Source organism: Hemibagrus wyckioides, linkage group LG05, assembly GCF_019097595.1.
Source record: "Hemibagrus wyckioides isolate EC202008001 linkage group LG05, SWU_Hwy_1.0, whole genome shotgun sequence".
Taxonomy (NCBI): domain Eukaryota; kingdom Metazoa; phylum Chordata; class Actinopteri; order Siluriformes; family Bagridae; genus Hemibagrus; species Hemibagrus wyckioides.
This window is the reverse complement of record NC_080714.1, coordinates 8,008,662-8,024,115: the sequence shown is the minus strand read 5'-3', so window position 1 is coordinate 8,024,115 and position 15,454 is coordinate 8,008,662. Positions and strand designations below refer to the sequence as shown.

At 37.8% G+C, this 15,454-nt stretch overlaps 1 long non-coding RNA gene across 1 annotated transcript; it reads right to left on the bottom strand.

Annotated features, from left to right (window-relative positions):
• Positions 1-1,742: 1,742 nt before the first annotated feature.
• Positions 1,743-15,299, bottom strand: LOC131352741 (uncharacterized). The gene is made up of 4 exons (XR_009204553.1): positions 14,765-15,299; positions 5,637-5,691; positions 4,163-4,242; positions 1,743-3,266 (listed from the first exon to the last, which is right to left on the bottom strand). It is a non-coding gene; the product is annotated as an uncharacterized LOC131352741 (long non-coding RNA).
• Positions 15,300-15,454: the final 155 nt, after the last annotated feature.

Genomic DNA, 15,454 nt, shown 5'->3' with positions numbered 1-15,454 from the left:
AGCTTCAGAACAACGTCTAATATTCTAATGCATAAAAAGGAAAGTGAGCCTGATCCTGAAAAATGGGGATCCCTGATTGGTTTAGGGCAAATGATAATATGGAAAAAAATTCCAAACAAACAAATAGACCAAACGCATCATAGACAATGGGATGTGTTTTTTCTGCTAAGCAGCAGACCGAAAGCAACTTCACTCAAGAGGAAAAGGGAAATTCACTGGAGGGGAAAGGACACAGGACGTCAAAGACACACATTTTTGTAGACGGATTATTATCATATTCAGCAACTGATATAGATCTAACTACAGATGGGATATGAACAATTTTATAAGACTGGAAGGAATGCACTCAGCTATTCGCTAAATCAAACATGGTTTTAGTTTTAATTGTTATTTTGCTAGAATTTTCTTGTTAGCAATGTTGCCACCTCTTTATTAGCAAAAGCTGTTTTTGCTTCTCTTTTAGTTGATCAAGTCATGGAGTCACCACAGCATATAATTAATCCACATATATGATTTGGCAAAATGCACTGAATCCGAAGAGCCTAATGAATCCGTTGTCTTGTGCAATCCCCCAGTGGCTAAAGTCTGCACCGAAACCTTACCACTAGTCCTCCAGGGACCTCCTGGAATAATGTCAATTGAGATTTTAACATTAGGAAATCTCAACAAAACAGTGTCTTGTTTTGGTTTGTGTTTTTATTTATTTATTTTTTTTGTTGGTTTGGAGCCATGGTTGCTTCAAAGTCTCTTGAGAACATGTTCCTACATGTTTCTCAGAAAAACAACATGCTAATGCTAGTTTTTTTGTCTGTTAATATAATCCCTTTCTTCTTTAAATATTTAGCTTACAATTACTGCATGATTCATAACAGTAAGTCATGGTGTCTAACTCATTAAAGAAACAAGAGCGAGTCAGAGAACATCATCTCATTAATGCATGCATGCTCTTTATACTCTATCTTTCTTTCTCTATCTCTCTCATACACATATACTCCTCTCTTTCATATTCTTTTGCTTTTTGTCTACATCTTTTCTTATTTCGTTCACATTCCTTTCTATGGTATTTGTCTTTACTCCTTCACTGGATCTCTGTCTCTCTCTGTGAACACTCTCTCTCTCTCTCTCTCTCTCTCTCTATCACTCTCAACTCTCTCTCTCTCTCTCTCTCTCTCTCTCTCTCTCACACACACTCTCTCTCTCTCTCTCTCTCTCTCTCTCTCTGTCTCTCCCTCTGTCTCTATCTCTCTCAACACTCTCAACTTTCTTTCTCTCTCTCTCTCTCTCTCTCTCTCTCTTCAGATTGTTCTGTACACTTTACACTTTATAATTCACACATTATCTATGTATCACTTGTAACTTTTTAATGGTTTTTTTACATGGTACATTATTGTAATTTAATGGGTACTTTAATACTTATCGAGAGGTCATTCTCTGAGGTCATTTGGAGTAGGATCTTTGCTCTCTGTTATATTTGCATCTCTCATTAATGAGCACTGCACCAGAACAAAAGTACTAGCCATGTAGAGGCAAAGCTGAATAGAGAGAGAGAGAGAGAGAGAGAGAGAGAGAGAGTAATACTGCCCTCTCATGGCCTAAGCACAAAACACGTCTCTCGTTTAATGTTTAGCAGTGGGGTTTTTTTTGTTGTTTGTTTTGATTTTTTTAATACACTTTAGCATGTCATTATTATAAAGTTTGAATTAAGTTGATAAAATATAGGGACATTAGGAAAATTGGGCCAAATTTTCTGAGCAATATTTATTTATGAGAGAGAGAGAGAGAGACCTTTATTACATAATAAAAAAATATTGACATACAATTGAGTCAATAAACACAAAATAAAAGATAAATAGCATTTTTCTGTACATATTAACTCTAAAATGTTTTTTTTTTTTAATTACAAAAGCACTTAAAAGTGTGTAAAAATTAATTTTTCTTCATTGACAGTGCACAAAGCTTCATTCTTACACCACTTGCTACTCAAATGTTGCAAGGTCACTGACAGAATTACAAAAGCAGAAGTCAATCAGCACTTGTGATTTAACAAAGACTGCATTAGTGCAGTAACGTCTTGACACGGGGTTTTCTCAATTTTAATTTTATTATTATTATTTTATTTTTTTCTGAAATAGTTGGCCACTTTTGCTTGGCACAGGATAAAATGTTTTGAGCATACTTGAAATCAAATATAAAAGTCATTAGTTATATTGGGTATATATATATCAATTAGGTATGTAGTGTAAAGTGTACAGAACAATCTGAAGATTGAGAAAGAGAGAGAGAGAGAGAGAGAAAGAGAGAGAGAAAGAGAGAGAGAGAGAGAGAGAGAGAGAGAGAGAAGGAGGATGTGTAACAGAATTTCTGCTCTCTATGTTTATAAAGTCTGGTTATTTGATTTGCTATAGACTTCCTGTCAGCTCGAACCACTCTGACCTCTCTCACCAACAAAGCTTTCCTGCCTGCAAAACTACAGTTCAGCGGATGTCTGATTGTTTGTTTGTTTGTTTGTCCACACCATTCTGTGTTATCATAAATAATTATTAGAAGATGATTCAGTTTTTAGATGCTTACACACAGGTTTTACATTTTTTTTATTCTGTTAACAGATTATTTTTGCTTCTTTCTAGAAGTAAGTGCTTAAAAACCTGCCAGTAAAATAATTTTACTTGAATCTTTTAAATGACTACGAAATGTTTAGAAATAGGTTTCATGATTTCATGTATTTTGTTTATTGTAATCTTATACTATATTATGTAATGTGTTTTGGCTCTACTCCCATCACAGAATAGATCCGCTTTCTGTCTCTATCTCAGTCCTAAAGCACACAAAGTCTGAGATCAGTGGTCAGACTCACTCCCAGTCTATCTCTCCTAATCTAAGATTCCTTTTGGAGACTCAGTTCCTTCATCCTTGTCTGTGCCCCTGTAGGCCCTGTAGATTGTTTTCTCATGGCCCAATGTTTGATGAGATTTCAGAGCAAAGACCCCGAGAGTGCTCCTGAGTACAGAATCTCTTCTAATCCTCCCGAGTCCTAGCTTGTGGATTCTCCTCTCCATTTCACCTCATAGGTTTTTAAGCTGGTTTCGGTCAGGGGACTGAGATGGCCATGTCAAAAGATTGACTGTATTGTGATTGAAGCATTTTCGTGTGGATTGAGTGGAATGTTTGTTTTAGATCTTTGTCCAGCTAGAAGATGACCATGACACTTGTAGCATCTCAGAATTTAATTTTATGTCTTATGTCTCCTGGTACTTCTGGAGCCCACACTGTAAAAAACAAACAAACAAAAAAAAAAAACATCAGTTCCAAGTGATTAAATTGTGTAAATTGAGACCATTTATTTTCATTCACTATATTGCCAAAAGTTTTGGGACATCCCTCCAAATCATTGAATTAAGGTGTTGTTTTTCAGGGGTTGTACTCGGCCCCTTAGTTCCAGTGAAAGGAACTGATGCTTCAGCATATCAAGACATTTTGGACAATTTCATGCTTGTAACTTTGTGGGAACAGTTTGGGGATGACCCCTTCCTGTTCCAACATGACTGCACACCAGTGCACAGAGCAAGGTCCATAAAGACATGGATAAGTGAGTTTGGTGTGGAGGAACATGACTGACCTGCACAGAGTCCTGACCTCAACCCGATAGAACACCTTTGGGAAGAATTAGAGCGGAGACTGTGAGCCAGACCTTCTCGTCCAACATCAGTGCCTGACCTCACAAATACGCTTCTAGAGGAATGGTCAAAAATTCCTAAACTTTGTGGAAAGCGTATAACATTCATGTGCATGTGAAGGCAGACATCCCAAAACTTTTGGCAATATAGTGTACTTCAAGTGATCATGTATGTTCCTAAGCCTTAATTAAAGACACTGGTGTTTTGCAACCGCCAAATAATCGCTGTACTGTTCTACCTCATGTTTTAATTTAACATTATAGTAATATTTCCTGTTCATGCCAATGTCCTTCATAACATAATTGGGTTATATTAATACTATGTGAACTGACCAGGCTGATGCTGATGTAGGATCATTCAATCTAGTTGATAAAAGCAAAGTTTTAATAAAGTTTAGTATGAAATCATGTGTTGATGAGAAACTCTGTGGAACATTCTTCTGCAAATCTTCATCTATGATCATTGGAGAACATTTTTGCTTCTCTAACCTTCATCCTCATCTTTGCAGTCTTTGCAGAAGTTCCTGGCAACTTCATTACAGCTCCAGTAGTTTTTTTACTGACCCATCCTAGCATCAATGGATTAACCATCAAAGAGACCAGAAGAGGAAGAGGGTAAAACAGAGAAAGCATGAAATAGAAAAGGAGTGAGAGTGAGTGAGACAACATGCTGAGCAGACAGAAGAGAAGCCTTAATTAGCTCAACTAGTTGCTGAATGAAATATGGTCATTGTCCAATCTGTAGCTCTTTATTTATAGCCATTCCTTTTCTTACAGTAGTCTTGTTTGATTGATCTATTCTCTAATCTTTCCCATATATTAATGAATGTCTGAGGGAATTTGGCCTCTGGGTCACTTCATATTTCTGCTCTGTGGGAAACAGGAAATCATAGAAAATGAGAAGATGCTTCAGTTCATGATTCAGAATTTGTATGTCAGTATTTTTTGTTGTTGTTGTTATTATTTTTTCTTAGTATAAACTTAAATTAACTACACAATAATCTTTACTAAAAATGAAAGTGACTCTAGGTAAACTTTATAACTGTGTAGAAATTCTATATTTCTCAGACTGATCTCTGTTTGAACAGAAGAGGGCACTGCGAGTGATGGATGATGTCGCACACACACACACACACACACACACAGCAAAGAAGAAAAAAAACATAGAATTCCATTGACTCCTGGACTGTACTGGAGCAAAGTACCACTTTTCTTGGAACCCTAGCATTTTGTTGGTGAGCCGCTGCACTGCAATGAGCTTTGGGTTATCATGGTTGGGTTCAGCTTCCTGCTTGTCTCCCTGCACCTGTCTCCTCAGGTCTCTACTATAAAATACACTACCAGTCAAAAGTTTGGACACACCTTCTAATTCAGTGTTTTTTGATTAGGGATTTATTTTCTACATTCTAGAACAATACTGGAGATTTCAGAACTATGAAATAACACACATGGACTTAAGTAATCCATATGTAATGACAACAAAAAACAGTCAGTTGTTATTTTAAGACACGAAGGTCAGGTGTTCTGGAATAGTTCTTGCAAGAACAGTATTGTCAAGTGCATTTGCAAAACCCATCAAGCACCATGATGAAACTGGCTCACATGAAGACCATCCCAGGAAAGCAAGACCAAAACTGACCTCTGCTGCAGAGGAGAAGTTCATTTAGAGTGACCAGCCTCAGAAATCACCAATTAACAGCACCTCAGATTAGAGGCGTTATGAAGGCTTTACAGAGCATCAGTAGCAGACATATCTCAATATCAACTGTTCAAACGAGATTATTGTGGATTTCGGCCGGCTTCAGCATTGTTTTACAATGTAGAAAGAAATAAACATCAGGAAAGACCATGGAATTAGATGTGTCCAAACTTTTGACTGGTAGTGTATATGAAAATGTGCTAGCCTGTTTCTGAGATAAGACATAATTCAAATAAATTACATGATTCTTTACATAGCACATACCTGCAACACTGAGCTGCTTCTCCCTGTCTTGAAGCCTCTTCACCTCATCTGTCCTCTGATATGAAAGCATGACACAAATAAAAATAAACAAAAGTTCATTACAATTGAAACTATATGGAAATGGTCAACAAACAAATATCAAGGCCCAACTGTTTGTTTCTCTCCCACCACACAAGTGAGCAGGTAAATAATATGAAATCACACCTATGTGATGATGTGACCATGAAAAAATATTCTAAACATCTAAACACACACTTTGGCTCCTATTCATTTGGATTCATTCAAACTGTATTCACTACTTATCATGTACACTTCTTCCCTTTCATCACCAAGAAATCAAAATCACCTGGCCCTTCATACAGCACATAACCTACCAGTATCATTGTCCTGCTACTGCTTCTCCCTGTCTCACCCTCTCTGTTCTGAATTTTGAAAAGTGGGAGGGACATGTCCCCCCTGTACCCAGTGGAAATTACACCCATGAACCTTTTATTCTATGCTTTCTTCCTTACCATCTATCTTTTTATTCTAATGTAGATCCAGTTGGTAGAGGATGGAGCAGATACAACATCGCCTGATACTCCTGAAGATGCTATAACTAAAGTGCCTAAGAGAGGAGAAATTCTCTTTATGGCCATTTATAGGAATCCAGTGTATACAAGCTTTACTCTAGATTTGTTACAGTCTTGTTGGATTTTACAAATATGGCCTTCACAGTTTTTCGTCTTTGTGTCTTTCCTTGTCCACAGAGATTCTGCACAGTCGTGAGTCAGCAAAGTGAATAGCAGTGGACTTAGCACACAGCCCTGAGGAGCTCCAGTGCTCAGTCTGGTGGTGCTGGAGATGCTGTTCCTGATCCGGACTGACTGAGGTCTCCCAGTCAGGAAATCCAGGATCCAGTTGCAGAGAGAGGTGTTCACGCCCAGCAGGCTCAACTTCTCAATCAGCTGCTGAGGGATGATTGTGTTGAATGCTGAACTGAAATCTATGAACAGCATTCGTACGTATGAGTCCTTACAGTCCAGGTGTGTGAGGGCCAGATGGAGGATAGATAGATAGATAGATAGATAGATAGATAGATAGATAGATAGATAGATAGATAGATAGATAGATAGATAGATAGATAGATAGATAGATAGATAGATAGATAGATAGATAGATAGATAGACAAACAGACAGATAGACAGATAGATCACATGACTCAAAATCATAAACCATGATCTTTATTTCTATTCCTCTCAGTTTTATAGATTTCTGGTATATATTTAAAGCAAAGTGAATGTAAAAATCGTCCTCGATAATAATGAATGCCATAGATTTTCTAAAACCTTTGGAAAATCAGCTACACAAAAATATTGCTCTATTTTTGTACTGAATATGAACAGTTTTGTTAACAGATTGTTTATTAACACATTGCGTTTTTCCACATTTTTTTTTTCAGAAGTAATTTTTTTCGTTTGTTTTTGTAAAAGGCAGGAAAAAATGTAAGCTCCATCTATCCAAAGTAGCATATGTTAGCCCAGAAGGGGTATTTAAGGGCCAGGACAAATTCACTGTTTTTTAGGATTTGCAAACTTTCTTTGGAGATTTGTCTTACACTTCAGCATCATAGCATCACCCCTAACAGCCATGATGAAGGAAGGATGGAAAAGGTTGAAGTGGAATCCCTCAGCAAATCAATCATTTAAAGTCCTTAAAGGTTTGGTCCTTAACCTACAACACCCTGATCCTTCCATGCTCCTCATCATGGACATCTCAGAGACAGGGGTGAGGGCATTCTCTCAGTGCATTTTAGAGAAAAGTTCCAGCCTGTGGCATTTTTCTCCAGGAAGTTGTCCACTGCCGAGCACATTATTGTTTTCCAGGTTCGAGCTCACGTTCTTGCATAGACCAGGGTTGAAGAACCCCAAAGCTGACATTCTCTTGTATATACAGTCTTTCCGTTGAATGCATTCTTCCACAGTCACCCTTTGTAGGGGCTATAACTTGGGACAGAGGTAGAAACAAGAACTCCCATTCACGGTCCAACTGGGAAAATTTTCCATCTCATTTCTGTGACATGATGATCATGTGGTTCACCCCCTCCCCTCAGCTACAGTACACACAACACTCTCAGAACATTTCAACTAATACAGAGCAAATACTGGTGGCCAGACAGTTTCATCTCTTCCTGTTCTGTCTGTACCCAAGCCAAAATACCTTACAACCTGTCCACAGGAAAACTACTCCCTCTACCGACACCACAAAGGGTACAGTCACATATAACTGACGGCTTTGTCAAATCTCCCCTCATCACAGAATAACACGGTCATCATGCTGATTATTGACCATTTTCGAAGTCCCTTCATCTTCTTCCCCTCCCTGGCCTGCTGCTGCTAAAATGGCCGAGGTAATCTATAACCATGTGTTTAGGCACTTTGGCATCCTTTAGGAAATAGTGATTGACCGGAGAGCTCAGTTCACATTTCATGTATGGGGAAGGTTCATGGAATAACGTGAGCCTAATGTCAGGATATCATCACCAAACTAATGGCCAAGAGAGAGCTAATCAGGACATCGGAGTCTTTTTGCAAACGTTCTTCACTAACAATCACGAAGACTGGGCACAAGTCCTACCGTGAGCAGAACATGTGCAAAATTCTCTCTGGCACACAGCAAACACATCTCATCATCTAACTGCATCTTCCACAACACCATGTGGCTTTTAAACTCTCAGCATATCTAACTCATTACTAGTTGTTACCAAACCTGTATATTTTCTTAGTATTTCTGGCTTCTGGTTTCTTTTTTTTGCTCTTGTTGTCCTAGTTGATGCTGTTTGTTCATCACCTTACCTGACCTGGAATTGTGTAGCTTCAACTGTGTCTGTCTCGTATCAAGGAGTTAAATAAAATAAGCTTTTTTAAATATTTTCACACCATGGCCATGCAAAAATAATGCTGTAACTAGACGTGTGTACATTAAGTCATTTAAAATCATCTTTTCTTATCATCTCTTACCATCTGTCATAAACAGGAAGTACTACAGCCATGATCGGGAAGTGAGTTAGCTTCTCTCTGCAATATAATATAATATAATATAATATAATATAATATAAAATAATATAATATAATATAATATAATATAATATAATATAATATAATATAATATAATATAATATAATATAATATAATATAATATAATATAATATAATATAATATAATACAATACAATAGGCAACAGAGTTCTGATGATCATGAACTGAGCCTGTTATAGGAATTCTAACACAATCATAAATATCTGCACATATAAAATGTAAAATAACTGAACAGAAAAATGTAGATGACTCCAAATAGCCAGTGGGAGGTCTTTTAAAGACGCTGTTGAAATGTCCGGCAAATAATAAGAGTCAGAAATATTGATCGTGATCAGGTTTTTCTAGGCATAAGGTCCTGCAAACTGTGACCCTTGAAATAAACTACGCCTCTACTACTACCCCACATCACTGAGATATCTGTTACTCTTATGCATTTCACCCACATTTAAAGAATCATGCCAAGTTCATGTAGCTTCAATCATCTTTGCAGTTTCATGTATTCAGACCAAATCTTTTGGGGATTAGGAATTATAGACCGTTTCAGAGTGTGTACTAGAAACCCTGGGGGTTCATTTTTATTTATTTTAGCATATTTTATTTCATATAAAATAAAAATCATATCAGATCAACTTGGACCAAAAGTGTTTTGGTTTAATCATTTAATATGTATTCGGATTTTGTTCATAAAATAAATGGTGTGTATGGAGTGTGTAATGACAGAGATTTACAGTAAAAATGTGTTTTACGTTTTAGGCCAATGGCTAAGGCAAAAGAACTAAATTTCATTATTGAGAAATCCAGTGATTTCAACATTTCCATGTGTAAGCTTTTATGAAAAACTGCAATAACTGAATTATTGATAATTGAATGGCAGCTGACTGAGAGATGAGGAATATTTCCAATACAATCTGTAACAATAGCCCCCTCTGGTGGATACAAAAGGTAACAATGTCCACTTTCTCTGTAGGCCATAGACACTTTAGCCCATTAATGCAAAGTTGCGTTTTGCTTTCATCTAAATACCTGGCTGCCTTTAGTTGGTTAGGATTTTACCGTAAACATCTTCAACCTTTCTGTTTTAAATAGTCTCTTAGGCTGGTACATGCTTTAGCTAAGCTCTTTCAGGAAGGACTTACCCTTTCTGTTTCTGTAAGATGTAGATTTAAACTGGTGCTTTTTAAAGTAGAACCTCAAAAGAGTGTATCTAATTTTTCACTACTACACTTTTTAATATTATCCTCTTTTTTTTACTTCCTTCATGTCCTCTTAGCTCATCTGATCAATCCTCTTTCTACTTTTCCCTTCAATGGGTCTGTCTGTTGTTTCTGTCATTAAGATGTCTGCCAAAATGAAAGACCCCCTAAGCTGGATATCTGTCCAGGGAATATAAGAGCCACAGCTAAGGTGCAATAGTAACCACATGATGTACATTTACAGTAACTGTGGTGTTATTTTGCTGGTTACTGCATATGTAATGAGACAGTGGAGGATCCCATCAGTTAGTCTGAGATCCTAGTTGTTTCAGTGTAGAATCTTTAAAAGAAAAGCTATAAATGCTTCATTGTTTAAGTTCATACTGTGTGCTACTCCTTCTGTGCGTGTATGTGTGTGTATGTGTCTGTGGCACTGGTCTGTCTCTTTGGCTTTTTGTTAAGAAATGCGTCACATTGAAGCAGGCCTGCAGCAGAAGAGAAAGGCTGAATAGCGAGGCCACCTTCCTCCAGCTCGCTGCCTTAAAGTGACCTTTCCTTTTTCACTCTCATTGACGTTGGGAAAAAGAACAACTAAGAGCTGACTTCTTTGTGATTTAATTGGTGATGAATTGTGTGTGTGTGTGTGTTTCCTGAACAAGTGTTGATAATCACATATTGCAACCTTAAAGAATACAAGAGCCCAGAGCATCACACTGCAACCACTGGCTTGCTTTCTTCCCATAGTGCATCCTGGTGCCATCTTTTCCCCAGGTAAGTGATTCAAATACACCTGGCTGTCCACATGATGTAAAAGATAGCAGGATTCATAATACCAGGCCACATTCTTCCACTGCTCTATGGTCCAGTTCTGATGCTCATGTGACCATGGTCAGCAAGGTCAGCATGAGCTCTCTGACCAGACTGAAGCTACACAGCCCTATATGAAGCAAGCTGCAATGTACTGTGTGTTCTTTCGATCATAGCAAACATGAATTTTTTCAGCAATTGGTGCTACATTTTATATATAAAGCTCTGGAAAAAAAATAAGAGACCACTGTAGCATCTGTCTGAGTATGACAAGCATTCCATGCCATTCTTTGTTAAATTTCTTCACAAGCACACCTTTTTCTGCTTAATGAGATACTGATTTGGTGATCACCTGAATCCAATCCTATTTAATGGGGAAAAGTATAAAAAAGCACTGCTGTAATCCACACTCTCCTCTTGCAGTGTGACCAGATGGATGGTAAAAAAGTGCTAGAAGTCTTTCAAAGGTAATTGGAAATTTAAAAATAACCATTGAACATGCCAAAAACAGTGAAAAGAAAGGCTTTGAGTGAAGGAAAAAAGAAAAGGCTCAATCCTAGCTTTACTGGCACAAGGATTCTGTGAGCGTCAACTTGCTTCTATCCTTAATATTTCAAAGACGGCAGTTCACAAAAACAAGATCAAGCAACAGACACAAGGAACAACAAAGCTACAGCCTGGAAGAGGCCGAAAACGGGTCAGTAACAAGCGAGATGACCTTAAACTTATTCAAATGTCAATCAAGAACCGTAGGCTGACCTCAAGTGACCTTCAACAACAGTGGCAAACTGAGACTGGGGTGAAGTGCACAGCAAGAATGGTTCGAAACAGGCTTCTACACGCAGGGCTGAAGTCATACAAAGCCAGAAAAAAATCAGTGAAAAGCAAAGAAGGCTGAAGTTTGCAGAAGACCACAGGAATTGGACTGTAAGGTAATCTTTTCTGATGAGTCCAATTTTCAGCTTTGCCCGACACCCGGTCATGTTATGGTTAGACGGAGACCTGGAGAGGCCAAACAACCCACGGTGTCTTGCACCAACTGTAAAATATGGAGGAGGGTCAGTGATGATCTGGGGGTGCTTCAGCAAGGCTGGAATTGGACAGATTTGTCTTAGTGAAGGGCGCATGAATCAAGCCAAGTACAGGGTTGTTCTAGAAGAACATTTGCTTCCTTCTGCTAAGACAATGTTCCCCAACTCAGAGGACTGGATTTTCCAACAGCCATGCCATAGAGCCAGAGCAATCAGAGTCTGGATGGAGGATGACCAGATCAAGACCCTGTCATGGCCAGCCCAATCTCCAGATTTGAACCCTATTGAAAACCTCTGGAATGTCATCAAGAGGAAGATGGATGGTCACAAACCATCAAGCGAAGCTGAGCTGTTTGCTTTTTTGCAAAAAGAGTGGTATAAAGTTACCCAACGGCAATGTAAAACTGGTGGAGAGCATGGAGCCAAAACACATGCAAATCGGGGTTATTCCACCACATACTGATTTCTTATTGTTATTTAGCCAAAGCATTAACACAATTTGATTTGCATTTTGTTTTATTTGAGTTATTTAAGCTCATTTTGTCCTCAAAGTTGATGTGTAAAAAAAAATAAAATAAAATGTATGTATATCATTTCCAGCAGCCTTTATTCAGAGCAATTAACAATTCATGTCATTTTATACAACTGAGGGTTAAGGGCTTTGCTCAAGGGCCCAGCAGTGGCCTGAGATTCAAACTCACAACCTTCTGATCAGTAGCCCAACACCTTAACCACTAATCTACCACATTCCCCATCACCCAGCCCACTAACTTAAATTGGTTAGTAGGGGAAGTACTTGCTGTGTACTTATTCAGTCCACGTGTGCTTGTGCATTGCTGTGTTATCTGGGATTGTGTGTGTCAGAGTGTGTGTAGTACCAGTCAGAAAGCCAGGAACTGGGCCATCGTGTGCCTTAGATACACAAACCGGCAAAGTGTAAACACAGTCAGACAACAACAGAGGCACACACTCTTTCTGAATGCCAAAAACTGCTGCAATTTTAGAAACACACAATCAGTGAGCCAAACAAACCAACATGTAATTATTAACAGAGCTGGAATTTGAATAAATAGTAACTGTGTGTGTGTTTGTGTGTGTGTGTGTTTATATCTTAATATTAAACTCTTTATCAGGAACACCCTCTTAGCACACACAGTTCTCACACACACACAGACACACACACACAGTTGCTCAGTAAAATGAGTCACGTACATGCTGTGTATTAGCTTGCTGGACTGACTTTGACACTACACCATGTTGCAAATATTATCTAACAATATTTTTTGGATGGTTCTAGATAGTTTTGCGTATCTAACTGTGTATTGTGTATCTCATTCACACCACATCACCCTGATCCTAGTACACATTACACAAAATGTATCAGCACTACTCCAATTTCCTCCCAAATCCAAAATTATTCCAGGAGGCAGGTTGTGTGCGTGTGTGTGTGTGTGTGTGTGTGTGTGTGATGCCCATGATGCCTTGTGATAGACTAATCTCCTGCCTTTTCATTTGCATGTTCTGCGGTCAGACATAATATACAGAGCAAGAGAACAAAAATAGCTATTCAAATGTGATTCATTATCAAACAGTAGACTGATAAATTCCTGGATATTAAAGATAATGTTATTAAATAAAACAAATTACACTTTCGTATGGATGTATTGTATATTGAGGTTATAGCTAAAGAAAAAACCTTAATCTATGACCAGGAAACTAACAGCATTCACACTGAATAGCGCTTTCTATGTTATGATAAGAAATTAGATCAGTGTGGGGTTTTTTTGCAGTAAAAATGTTTAAATATCCATCATTCAGAAGTTTACTGTAGGAAATTCCACCCTACACACACAATAAATGCTTCTCAAATGTTCTGCAGATAACCTCCTAAAGACGTTCTCCTCTTTCTAGGGAATCTCTCAATTTCCAGGCGGATGAGGTGGATTAGAGCCTACATGTACTACAGATCCTATTTCTGTTTGATTCCTGAACATATAACCCTCTTTCCACCGTGTCCCTGTGGCACACAACATATTGAATTTCTTGCTCTTAATATACTGTACATCGAGAGCAACATTCAGGATCGGCTGTGGTTTTCACATTCTAGCTGTGCTTCTCAGTTTAAAAGCAAAGGATTTCACTAACAGCCCTTTATTTCTTAAGATTTTCAGCAGAATATGGTTTATTAACCAAAACTCTTTCACGGTTTAACAGCATTGTGTGATGTCCTTGAAATGTTAGTATATTTCTATAACTATCTGACTGATAAGTAATGTTATAACTTGACAGCAGAACTGGCTTAGCCTTGTCATGTTTAAAAGCTGTGCTTTTATAAAGTTCTGCTAGAATAAAAAGCCCTCAGATTAACAGCAGCAGGTTTGTTAATACAATGCTTCTTTATAGTTATACTGATAGCCAGAAAAACCCTAACCTTCTCTCGCTCATCACAAGTTTTAGAGTTTTCGGTTATTTTTGACTGGTCTGTTCTGGTCTGTAACCAAAGTTCTAAGTGACACTGAGCAGCAGAACATTCCAGATTCAGGTTATCCTGAAACCCTGTAAACGCCGACGTTCTACAAGCTGCAGAGATATTATAGCCTTAACCCTTAATTCAGTGCACAAGTATAATCAGAAGAACACATAGGTAAAGGTGCAAGGGTGATTCCACGAATGGGGTTACATTTATCATTCATTTCCAAATATGTATAAAATTCAATTTTTTAAAAAATGAATGCATTTTATATTTGCGGGATTTAATGCGATACAGGAACCAGCAAACATAGAAATAAAAAATAAAAAAGAAACAAAAGGTTATAATAACCAGGTTGCAAAAGTATCCACACCCCTTAATTAACACTTTGTGTAGAAAAAAATCATTTTGCTTGTAATACATTACTCTTTGTAGACTCCACTGCTCCTTGAAAGAAAACTGAAAGGAGCTCTCCTGCAATTCCACATAGAAGAATTCTATAGAAGTCAGATCTAAAAAATCTCCTTCTTTTTCTCATGCAGTTGCTTTACCTGACTTGGATTTTTGCTCTGGGTCATTGGCGTACTGGAAGTTGAAATCTTCAGCTTCAGAGGCCTGCAAGTTTGGTATTTGAAGCTGTTCCTTAAAAAGGCTGGAATTTGGAGCTATTCCTGGTTCCTTCTATCGTGACTAGAGCCCCAGGCCCAGCTGCCACCACCATGCTTCACCATGTGTATGGTGTTCTTAGCGGGATAAACTGTCTTGGGTTTGTGCAAAATCTATTTTTAGAATGACTTCAAATAGTTCCACCTTGGTCTCTTCACACCATAATGAAGTATAAGAGAGTGTTGTCACATGACCATGACTTTGCTGTAGCTCCTTTAATACTGGAGACATACTCTAGGTCTCTTTGCAGCCTCCCTGATAAGATTTTGTGTTGCTCATTTTTGAGGGACATCCAAGCACCCTCCATGAACGCTTCTATGTTTAAACTATATTTATGTTTAGCACCTTATTTGTACTGGAAAATAAACCTGTCATGGTCAATTAAAGAGGTTTATACTGGATAATATTAATGTACAAGATGTTTTCTCAGTATAAACTGACACCGAATAAAACGTTATGCTTCTCTATTTGGTTCAAATTAAGTTACATAACACCCTCAGAATTTCCTAAATATTGTTTTCTTAAAATAAGAAAGATTATGTTTTTAAAATAAGAAATTGTGTAAATATTAAAAG